Raw genomic sequence first — 12,814 nt, 5'->3', positions numbered from 1 at the left:
AACATTTGGTTTTGGGTGAAAATAATTTAATTATGTTTTAATTATGGTTTTGACAATTTCCTTCGTGCTATGATGGTTTTTACAACTAAAGAGTTATTAAATGTTTATGGCTGATGTAAGTTGGGTTTTTATTTTCCCCAGTGTTCGGTTTTGGTCTAAATGACTTTAAACAATTACGCATGTTGATAAACGTGATTTGCTTGGGAAGTTTGGGAAAATGTTGTGAGTGGTTATATATGTTTAACGGTGGTAAATATGCGAGATTGTTAATTAAATATTTAGTAAGGATTTTAATTGTGGGTTATTGTTCGGATTTACTTTAAGATTGTGTTTGGAGAAGATTTTTATTGGTTGGAAGTTTAATAGTGAAATTAGGGTTTCATTTATTTAATTATTTATCGATGCATACTTGGAATTTTGAATGGTTTTGAAAGGATTTCGTATTGTTTTGAGAAAACTATGAAAGGATTTGAGAAAGAGTGGAAAAAGGGATTTGCTGAAAAAGGGAATTTCTATGAAAGTGTTGAGAATGGATTTCAAACCCACCCTAGGTACCCGTTCCCATTTGCCTTTGGAGAAAAATATAATGGTTCACTTTGCTAGAGTATGTACACATGACTAGGATATTTCTTGTACCTATGGTGGTAGGTGTCTGGCCAGAGTAATTCCTGTACCTTCGGTGGTAGGTGTCCAACTAGTGGTTTCTTCCAGTACATACGTCAGTAGGTGTCTGGCCAGTAGAGATTGTATGTACCTGCATAGAAATTACTCTGTAGGTGTTTGGCCAGTGTGTGTATTACCTATACTCGTACAACAACACATGAGTGTCCGCCTAGTGATGATTGTTCCTAGGATGTTCCCCTGCCATCCTGCCGGTTGTCGACATAGGGTTTGTCAATTTTCCCCATAGGTATACTTGGGTGGAGAGTTTTTGTATGAATTAGATTGAGACTGGAATTCGGTTGAATTGTATTTTAGGGTTGCTTGTTTTATTGAATTCAAAGAAATGGTTCGAAACTTGATTTCTGTTGAACGATTGTTTGATGTGTTGGATTTAAATTGACGTTTTGAAATAAAGATTGTGTTAATTGTATTTCTACTTACCAATTAATTCTGAGTATGTTTCACGTATATTTGTATATTTCATATCTCATTCCTATATGTGTATTTACAAATGTATTAGTGAGTTTCAAAGGTTTGCGAAAGCAGAGGGGTTAGTATGTTCTCTATATTTATTTTCGAGAAAAATTTCTTTTTGCCCACTCACATCTTTATTGTTTTGCACCCCCAGGAAGTAGATAGCTCAAAGTTCAGATGACCACGTAAGCTACTCCGTCGTCGATGGATTCCTAGCTCATTCACTTAGTAGGACTCGATTTTCATTTCACTGTTTGGCAAATAACTTTGTAAACTAAACTTCAATAGTTGCTCTAATATTTCCCACTTAGGATTGAATTTGAAGCCGGAGGCCATTTCTAATTTGTGGGTGCTATATCTTGTGTGTGCTGCCAGTTGGGATGGTTAAATTGTTGTTTGCAAGTTAAATTAGTTGGGTAAGTGTTAGTTTTTCAGGGGAGACTCTGCCGAAATTTTGGCAGAAGTCTCGACCTATTTTCTTAAACTTATGGGTGAGAGGTGAAATTTTAGTAGTGGGCCCGGCATAGTGGGTCCAACACGAGTTTCGAGGGAGAATTCAAGTTGGGACCTGTCATCTTTTTCTGCCATATTTTCCCTTCCTCTTATCCCCTCTTCTCTTCCCCTTCCCCTCCCTAGAATAGTCTAGATCTGTTTGGATCTAAGTCTGTTTGTCTATTTCTTTTGTTTGGTTGTTTTTGCAGTGTTCTAGGTGACTGGTGTTGTCTTTGTCTCTGTAGCGGTGACAGTAATGACGCTGGATTGTGTCTTGTGACACCTCGACCAATTTTAATTATCCATTTTAATTATTTAATTTAATTAATTATGAAATTACAATTTTGCCCTTGGGGGTAGGGTTATTTTGGTCATTTTTAATCTAGCAAGATTTTGGGAATTAAATTTCACCATTGCATAAAGCGCGTCGATACGAGTTCGTAGACACGTAGTGGGCTCAAATCGGAGTTGTAATGAAGAAGTCATGATCAACGGAAATGCAGTGACACAACTGTAAATACTTCGAAGTTGGATTTTTTAAAACTCAGATTCTTCTCTCTCTCTCTCTCTCTCTCTCCCACGACCTCAACTCTCTCTCCTCTCGTGCGGAATAGCTGACCACAGTTTTGACCGGTAACCACCTTATCCAGCCATCATTTGTGACGGGGCGGTACGAAAACGACGAGTTAGCTTCCCTCTTCGAAAATAGGCCGGAATTTCTTCAAATTGTTCGTCATTGTTTTTGACAATTTCGGTCACCATTTTTGTCGATCCAGGTATGCTTTCTCATCATTTCAACATGATCTAGCTGATAGTTGGGTTGGTTAGGATTATTTTGAAGTTTTGAAACTCTTTTAACACTAAAAGTTTTTGCCGGTTTTCGGCTCGAGTTTCGGCAAGTTCCAGTCACTCTTTGGCCGTGGCACTCCATTTTCAAATATGTTGATTTTGGTACCTCTAGGATCGTGTAGAAATGCGCGGATTGAGAATCGAAGTCCCAGATGCTCCGATTTAATGATTCAAAGATTTGGTAAGACGGTAACTGTCAAATCGAGCGATCCGACCTCTCAATCCGGACCAAACTTGCAAAACGTGCTTAGTAAACTTTGTTGAACCCGTTGGTACTTTCATATCAGAAATTGAAGGTCATTGGCCCCGTGGGCACGATTGACCAAATTTTGGTTTTATAGGTTATCTGGCAAGATCAAAGGGTTTTAGATTTTACTGTCCAAATTATGGTACCCAAATTGTAGAGACTGGTTGTGCAAAGTTCATAGAGCATGAGGAGAATGCCACGGGGAATGAAGATTTTATTTTTGAAGAAGAAGGTGATGTAGCTGTGATCAAGAATGATGAACAAGATGTTACACCCTTGATTCCTTTAAGTGAAACTGTATTGAAACTTCCCCAGTTTGAAGAACCAGTTGATCAACAAAAACAAGTGTTTGGGCCAAAAGGAATAGCATACTAGCCCACTTCTCACAAAGGCCCACAAAACAGGAGAAACGAAGGACTGGGCTTTGATTTGAAAATAAAAGGCCCAAGACCAAATCAGAAGGCCTATGTCTTTTACAAGTGGCAGAGTCGTAAAAACATAAAGATTAAATGGCAATCCACCACTAATGCATATCAATAAAAACTCAAAAGAAAAATTGGATTGGGCCCAGCTTCTGGCTCACCACTAATCTCAAAACCCAGAGTGCAAAATCAGCAGATCTTTTTTGAGAGCCTATTCTCAGAACCCACGAGACTACCTGACTTAGAAAAGTCAACAATTTCAACTATCACAAAGTGTTGATTGGGAATTAAATGAAAGCAGGTCAGTAGCAAAAAGACTTCTCTGAATCTCTGCCACCAGAAGACCAAAATCCCTTTTATATATTTAGAGATAATGTTTCTACTCCAAAGAAGGCACCATCTTTCAAGAGATACGTAGGCTATGTTCCCAAAAAGAGATAAGCAGGAAAAAAGGGAGTTGTTCAAACTGAAAAATCAAACTAACCATCATAGTTTGAGCTCTCACAAGGGGCAGTTGGAATTAAAGAGGGGTTAGGTTCTCTTTCAAAAAACAGAGAAATGATTGTCTTAAGAACTAACTATTGAGAGCTTATCCGCCAGAATTGATAAAATCTTTTTTTCTTTGCATTTAAAAATGAGAGATCTTTTGAGAATTTTTGCCACCCATTATGAAAAGAATTACCCTACTCCAAAAAAAAATTTCTCATAAATATAAGAGAGGGTGAACAGAGCAAAAGGACAATCAGTCAAACAACCAAAAAATCAACCCAAGACAAGAACTCAAAATGATCACTTGATCACTGAGAACCTTCAAAATAAATTGGAACAACCAAAAGCTCATTTGAGCCACAAAAGAAGCCAGCTATATATCAGAGCTTCCAAGTTCAAACTTCGAGAAATAAGTCATTCAAAACGAAACTTCTCTCGTTACAAATTTGGCTCAGCAAAAGCCAGAACAAGCAGAGTTTAAGTTTTCACAAATATGAAAACCTCAACAAATTTATGAAGAACCCGATCAAGGTAATGTACTACAAAGGCAGCTTCTAGCTCGTAAGTCCTCAAGTCCAACCATACGCCCCTTTCAGATGCAGAGGCCACAATTCTGCTGTTCAAAAGCCTCTCAAGGCTTGAAGTAGATTAAAGCTTTGCCAAAATTGAACTTTGGTATCGATTTACAGCTGAAGCTAAGTAGTTGAAGCTAGGGACAGTCCAGTCCAGCATGGATATACCAGCCATCTTTTTGTCTTTCTAAAGTTGATTTTTCCCTTTCTAGTTTTGTAAAAGGCAGTTCTGCCTGAAATAGTCCACTTTATTGTCATTTATTCTGGCCAGAACTACCAATTTTGTACTGAGATAAATTGTGAAGTCCTCACTAGTTTGAGGCAGGAAAAGAACTTACTTGGGATATTCATCACCTAAATTCACAATTGCTTGTTTAGAAATCAGTAACTTAGGGTGCAAGTTATCTATTTTAAAGAAGTCTGCTAGGATTTTCATTGCTAGCAGTGGCACGCTCGCACACTAAAGAAAGTTGACTTATTGACCAATCAATGGTTTTCAAGGCAATAGGGAACTTTATCCTTCCATCACAGGAGCAAACACAAAACGGGTGAACAACAACCTGTCAAGAATCTTGAGCTAGATAATCCACAAGAATCAGTGCAACCGATGAGATCTGACAGACCAAGAAAATCCACAGCATATTCAAATTATGTGTACTTACAAGAAGCAGATTTTAACATTGGACATGAGGTTGATCCAACAAGTTTTAAAGCAACTATGGAGAGTCAGAATGCAGACAAATGGAGGGAAGCGATGTTGAATGAACTCGAAAGTATGAAGAATACTAAAGTATGGGAATTAGTTGAACCTCCCAAGGGCCTTGAATTGGCAGGCTCAAAATGGGTATTTAAAACAAAGAAGGATAAGGACGGAAGAATCGAAAGATTTAAGGCTAGATTGGTAGCAAAAAGAATTCACCCAAAGGGAGGGAATTGACTTCACTAAGACGTTTTCTCCAGTTTCCACCGAAGATTCTTTCCGCATCATTATGGCTTTGGTGGAGCAGTATGACCTACTTTTACATCAAATAGATGTCAACACTACCTTCATGAACGGTGAACTTGAAGGAGAAAATTTTATGAAGCAACCTGAAGGGTTTGCAAAGGAGGGAAAAGAGCATATGGTTTGAAAACTAGACAAGGAAATTTATGGACTGAAGCAAGCAAGTAGGAGGTGGTATTTCAAATTCCATCAAACTGTTTCATCTTATGGTTTTGAAGAGAACATAGCCGATCAATGCATTTATCTGAAGAAGTATAAGAGCCAATTTTTTTTTTCTGGTGCTTGTTGGTAATTTTTAACAATAATATTAAAACCTTGCAAGTGCATAAATCAAATGATATTATAGTAAGCAAGCAGGGTCATTCACACAGAGATTGTAATCTAAAGAGATGTTTATCAATGTCACGCAATGAAAATTAAAACACAAGGACTTCCACACACATGCCAACACCAAGGGGGTTTTGATTTGATAAACAAAACAAGGAAAAGAAAAGAAAACATAATTTAATTAGAGTTTAAGAGAAATTGGTTTAGAATCAGTCAAGAACAATAGCTAGGACTCACTATCCACCTCCAAACAATCAATCAATCCATAAACAACAATAGATAATCAATTTCTAGCAAGCATATGATGACGACACTCATAACAAGATCATGGCATTTGACTCAAGTTGTATGATTCCCTCTTAAGTGTATGTAAAGTGTGACATTTACATCAATATGTGTATTCTTAATTGAAATCTAGTATGGCATTTAGTCAAATTAACAATCAAAAATCCATTATGATCAAAGAGAATATGAGTGTCACAAAAACCCTAAAACATGACATTTGTTATTAGGAATTCAAGAATCAATTTCTCGTAACTAATTCTTAACCCAATTATTCGTTGCAAACAAGAACACATTCAATATGGCAATTGACCTATGTTCTACAATAATTTAATTCCAATACATGCTTCCAAGTTATCTACTCAAAGAACAAAATATCAAAATTCACATAACATAGAGAAACCGAAATCATCACGCTTGTAGAAACTGAAAATCCCTTCAAACTTGTTTATAAAATTGAAATCATGTTTAGGGCTTCAATATTAAGCCCTAACTAATAAGAAATTGGTTTATCATGTTCTTGGATGAACTAAAAAATAAATACATAAGAACTGAAAAGTAAAAGAAGGAAGGAAAAGAAAGAACTCGTTGACAGCTTTCTCCTTTTGCGCGGTTAATCTCCTTAGAACGTGAATCCTTTGTATCGGGGCCACGTGAATCCTTTGTATCAGGGCCTTGGCTAGCCTTTTATATCACTTATATCAGAGTTCTAAACCCTAAAATTGACTGAAAATTCGTCCAAGAAGTCTTGGTAAACAAGGAATCCAAATAGGAAAGTAAAATTCACAATTCCTAACTCCATAGGGAAATATAGCTCAGCCCAATTGTCACACGATTTGGGGATATTCGGTCTAGAAAGATAAATGTCTTATCTTTCCAACCATATATAGCATGTAACTTGAAAAATTCTGGAAGGCTTCCGTTTCTTCACATTTACGTAACATGAACGAAACTGTCCTGTCTGCACGTGGGCTAACTTTACTTGTAATACTGTACCAATTGGTTGTAGGAAATTTGAAAGGTTTTAAAAATTTAACTGTTTTATTTATTTAATTATTTAGGCTGTTTTATTTTATTTATTGTGGGGGTTATAAATATTTAATATTCATGTTTTATTTCTGGTTGGTAAATGCCTTAATTTTTTGGTTGGTGAACTTTTATGGTTGGTGAAGGTTACATGTTTTTGGATGCCTATAAAAGGTCACTCCTCCTTCACATTTGGTATACACATACTACACTGTTAGAATATCACATACCACATTCTAATTCTTCCTTTTCTACTTTTATATATATTATCTATTTTATATTATTATTTTGGGCAATGGTTATGTGACTTGGATACCTATATCTGTCTATGAACGTGCTCATAGCGGATCTTGAGTTTGTGTACAAGGGGTTGTATCTTGGAGTCTTGTAGACCGTCAGTACCTGCACGTAGGGAGGCTACAAAGGCTTTAGGACAACGTCTTTGACATGTTTCACCGTACCAAACTCACCTTCTTACTTATTATTTATTTTTCTTTTACTTATCTATTATTTTGTTTTCTTCAATTTCATTATACCTTCAAAGCTTTGCAATTTTTTATATAAGTTATTTATAATATAAAGGTTTTTGTATTTGGCGTTACGGAAAGAGGAAAACTATATTTTTTACATCATTGGCTTAGTAGAAAATTCTACAAAATCACAGATCGAACTTCAAGATCTTAGCTTTCATCTCCAATTGGCCTTGTGCTAAAATTCCTCCGAAAAGTTGATTTTCCCTTAAAAACCTTTTAAGGGCGCAGAAAAGCTGAAAATCAGAAAAGTAAATTAATAAGCCCCTTTTAAATCTAATTCTCCTACAAAACCTAAGTAAAAAGATTACATAAATGAGTATATTTATGGACTTATCAGTGCTGCATGTCGACGATATACTTTTGGCTACGAATGACCATAATTTATTGAAAGACACTAAGGAGCTACTTTCAAACAATTTTGAGATGAAGGATTTGGAAGAAGCCGCTTTTGAAAGACACTAAGGGCCTCTTATGCTTGTCACAGAAAACATACATTGAAAGGACACTCAAGCGTTTTGACATGCGTATGTGTTATGGACAGAAAGTTCCGTTAGCTAAAGGAGATTTAAAGTATGAGCATTGTCCCAAGAATAAAGAAAAAGAAGATGAGATGAGGAACAAGCCGTACGCTTCTCTAGTTGGAAGCATTATGTATGCACAAGTGTGTACAAGGTCAGACCTAGCCTTGTGCATTAGCAAGATAAGGAGATTTCGGTCAAATTCGGGAATGCAACATTGGATAGCTGGAAAGAAGATTTGGAGATACTTACAGAGAACAAAGGCTTATATATTGCTTTAAAGATACACGGAGAATTTAGAGCTTGTTGGTTATGCTGATGCGAATCTTGGAAAAGCAGAGCATGATTACATCCCCTCTGTATTTTCTTTTGAAGACCCAACGTGATTCCATCCCAAAATCATTGAATCTAAACTTAAAAATTTCTATGTTTTTCCAAGAGAAAACCGTTTGTTTGAGTGCTTTAACGGCCAAATTAGTCTTCGACTCAGGTGTGAAACTTAATCCTCTTGATATGCTTGATCTTTCGGCATAGGTCTTGACTGGTGGTTTGGAGATTTTCCGATTGTCAGAATTTACTCTGTACACCCAAGTGTTGCCGGCTCGTGGGCCACTTTGTGGCAGGTCATTGGGTCCTAAAATTATCCCCATGTTGTCCCAAGCACGACGGTATGCTTGGACTGGAATTTGGTTATCGTTTGAATATCAATCAGATATCGCATATTAGGCGTTATCCGGGTTTGTTATGTTCGGACAGTTGGATCGACTTCATTTCAATATATGTGGATCTAGGCATCTCCAAGATAATTTCAAAATTTGCGTATCGTGATTCGGAGTCCCGGAAACTCTGATTCAATGATTTAAAGTTTGTGTTAAACGATAACTATCCGATCGTGCGATCACAAGCGATCCGACAGTTCGAATCGAACCAAACTTGCAGGACATGTTTAGTTAACCTTGTTGAACCTGTAGGAACTCTCGAATCGAAAATTAGAGGTCGTGGGCCCTGTTGACCAGATTTGGGAAGTTTGACCACTCGGCTGACTGAGAGTCTTCCGAGGTAGTTTCATACTTTGAGAAGTACTAGAATGATCTTATAAACGAGGCTTGACAATTTGTGAAGTATTTTGATTATGTTTGGGTTATGAGGTAATGTTATAGTATTTTATGGTATTATTTGGATATTTGAAGGTTATGCATTTTTGGAAGTTATGGGATTGCTAGGGATTATTATTTAACATTATCTATTATTATTATTGTGATTATTATTAAAGTATATGACTGAGTGATATCTGGTTATCTATGGAAGTCTATTGTTTTAATAGTGGAATAGAGTATTTTATGGAAATTATATATAAACAAGTGTTGATAATTATTTGAATTATTTTGGGGTTTTGACGGGTTTACAAGATTATGGATGAGATTATTGAACTTTAATTTGATATTGAGGTTTGTGAATATTTTTGTATCTTTATGAGCTTTATGCTTGAGAAGGGATTTTGGCTACCCATGTAAGAACTGATTTTGGGAAGTTGAGAAACGATTTGGAAAATGGGTTTGTGAAAGCGGATTTGTGGAATAAGAGATATTTTATGATAAGTGTCGGAATATGGTTTTCAAACCCACCACAAGAGTACCACCCCAGTTGCCTTTCAAACCCACAATAGGAGTACCCCTAATTTGCCTTTCAAACAGTTTTCTTATTTATGACAATGCCTTATGAGTTTCGGGGATGCCTGAACCATGTGGTGCGAGGATATGCGTCCTCTGGCTAACTACATGTCCCCCAAGTTCTGCAAGGATGTGCAGCTCAGTTTGACTAGGTGTCCCCTGAGTCTTGCGAGGAATGCGGCTCAGGCTGACTATATGTCCCCTGAGTCTTGCGAGGAATGTGGCTCGGGTTGACTTTGTGTTTCCAAAGCCTGCGAGGATGTGTCGCTTATGTGACACTTGGAATTGACGGAATATTATGGGAATTGACATAATACTATTGGAATTGATGGAATATTGGTAGAGTTGACAGATCATGAATGGGGGTACGCCTAGGTGGAGAGTATTTAAGTTTTGAAATGCTTTAAGCTAAAAATTAGGACTTTATTTTGGTACTTATTGGCGAATGCTATAAATCTATTTTTTCCAACTTATGAGACAAGGATTGAGAGTTTTCTAAATTTTAATAATTTTATATAATTCAGAATTATTTTCTTAAGTGATGAATTTGTTTTTACATGTGAAAGAGGGAAATATATTTTTATTTAAATTGTTGATAAATGACATTAAAGTTTCACGTGGTCAATGCTATCTAACAATTTTCTTGTTTTCCTACTTATAAGTAATAAGTTAATTATATATATATATATATATATATTTATGCACATGTGGGATGAGTAAAAGATTGTTCTAACCTCAATAGCTCTTGATTGAGTTTCAGTGGATTGATCTGAATTATTTATGAAGGTTTCTCGATTTTATTTTATTAAGTTATCTTTGTTTGGGCATAACCCCGAATAAAGTACAAACTTCGGAGGGTACCAACTACTGTCACTAGCTGCCGGATGTACAAGTTTTCACTCTAATTTATTACGTGGCCAAATTTTTCCTTTCTTGGAGGAAAAGCTCCGCATGTAGTGCATTATAAGTTTTACTTTACATGCTCCATATGGTGCCCTTCTTTTTTCCATTTTGTTAAAAAGCAAACTTAATCATGCCCACATATAGTACATTTAAATTCAGCTATCTACAATATGGGGGATGGGGAGGGGCTCAATTACCATCATTGGGGTTCGAGCAGGTACCATGGGAGAGTAAACCTTAATGGAGATACGCTTTTGTTCTTTGTTTAAGTTCCTTCTAAACATTCTTTATTATGATGATTTCACATTTTCTTATAATGCATACCATACATATCAAAATAACTCTTCCGTTTTCTTTTTTTATCAAAACTCTTAGGGTAACTCTTTTGTTTTCTTTAATGAAACTAAGCTAAATCTGGATGGTTCAGTTCAGAAAAATAAGGCAAGGTTAGTAGCTAAAGGATACTCTCAGAAACCAGGGGTGGACTACAATGAAACGTTTGCACCTGTGGCTAGATTAGACACAATCCGAACTCTAATTGCACTAGCTGCACAGAAGAGTTGGCAGCTGTACCAATTAGATGTTAAGTCAGCTTTTCTAAATGGTGTCTTAGAGGAAGAAGTGTATGTAGATCAGCCGGAGGGATTTGTGATGAAGGGGAGTGAAAGCAAGGTTTACAAGCTGCACAAAGCTCTCTATGGATTGAAACAAGCGCCAAGAGCTTGGTATAGTGAAATTGATGGTTATTTTGCTGAGTGTGGTTTCACAAAGAGCCAAAGTGAAGCTACTCTTTATGTCAAAGCAAGAGGTGAAGCAAGCATATTGATAGTATCCATTTATGTAGATGATATTGTCTACACTGGAAATGATCAAGAGATGTTAGAAGACTTCAAGAAGGACATGAAGGAGAAATATGAAATGACTGATCTGGGGCTCTTGCATCACTTCTTGGGAATGGGAGTCATTCAAACACCAGCAAGCATATTCATTCATCAGAAGAAATACGCAACAACTCTGTTAAACAGATTTGGTTTGAGTGAGTGTAAACCGGTGTCTATTCCACTAGTTACCTCGGAGAAACTAAGTAAGGATGATGGGAGTGGTTTGGCAAGTGAAGAGCAATATAGAAGGATTGTTGGGAGTCTGCTGTATCTCATAGCTACTAGACCCGACATTATGTTTGCAGCTAGTCTGCTTGCAAGGTTTATGCATTGTCCCACTAGCAAACACCTTGGAACAGCAAAACGTGTCCTTAGATATGTAAAAGGAACCTTGGATTATGGTCTGGAGTATGTGAAAGGAAAAGGGGCAGTTCTAATTGGCTATTGCGACAGCGATTGGAGTGGCTCAGTGGATGATAGCAAGAGCACATCTGGATACGCTTTTTCTTTTGGGAGTGGAGTGTTTGCTTGGGCCTCAGTCAAGCAAAATTGTGTTGCACTCTCTACTGCAGAAGCTGAATACATCAGTGCCTCTGAAGCAACAACACAAGCAATTTGGTTGAGATTTGTCCTAGAAGACTTTGGAGAACTTCAAACAGAAGCTACACCTCTCCACTGTGACAACATTTCAGCTATTGCCATTACAAGGAATCCTGTTTTCCATCAGAAAACCAAGCATATTGATCGGAGGTATCATTTTATTAAAGATGCTTTGCAAGATGGAACTGTGGATTTGATCTATTGTCCTTCGAATGAGCAGCTAGCAGATATTTTTACAAAGGCTTTGGCCAAGGATCGGTTCAGCTATCTTAGAGAGAAGCTTGGTGTGAAATCAGCTCACAACTTAAAGGGGAGTGTTGAAATGTAAGTAGTGAGCTGATAGGAAATGGAATTAAGCCTGGTCAGCTAATGGTGTATTCTCTTAGTCAATCAAAATGACTGGTGTTAGGCTTTAGTAGTAAAAAGGCTTATAAGCCACGTGTAATGTTTTTATTAAGCAGTTATAGATGAAGGGCTGAGATACAAAGTGATGTATTTGTATCCAGCTAGACATATAGCTCACATATAGTGTGCTCATTTAAAAATATACAGAATAGTGCAATAGGAAATTCATACGAATTGATTCATTCTCTGCTCTCTCTTTTATCTCTGCATTCTTTCTTCTCTCTCAACCTATTCAAAACTCTAACAATAGTAATGTTCAACTGTAATAAAATCTTTTTGTTGACAAGAACGACGTGTGCCCATCATATAACGAGAACTCATATCAGGAACATCAATACCATGTTGTTCACAAAAGGATACCACACTCATGAATAAATCATCCCAGCCATGTGCCCTCATATCTTGGAACTGTGATTTTGTGTTTTCAACAAAGTTTAAAGCACTTACAATATCTTGAG

Source organism: Prunus mume, linkage group LG3 (assembly GCF_029339155.1).
Source record: "Prunus mume cultivar Tortuosa linkage group LG3, ASM2933915v1, whole genome shotgun sequence".
NCBI lineage: Eukaryota > Viridiplantae > Streptophyta > Magnoliopsida > Rosales > Rosaceae > Prunus > Prunus mume.
Note: the sequence above shows the minus strand (reverse complement) of the source record.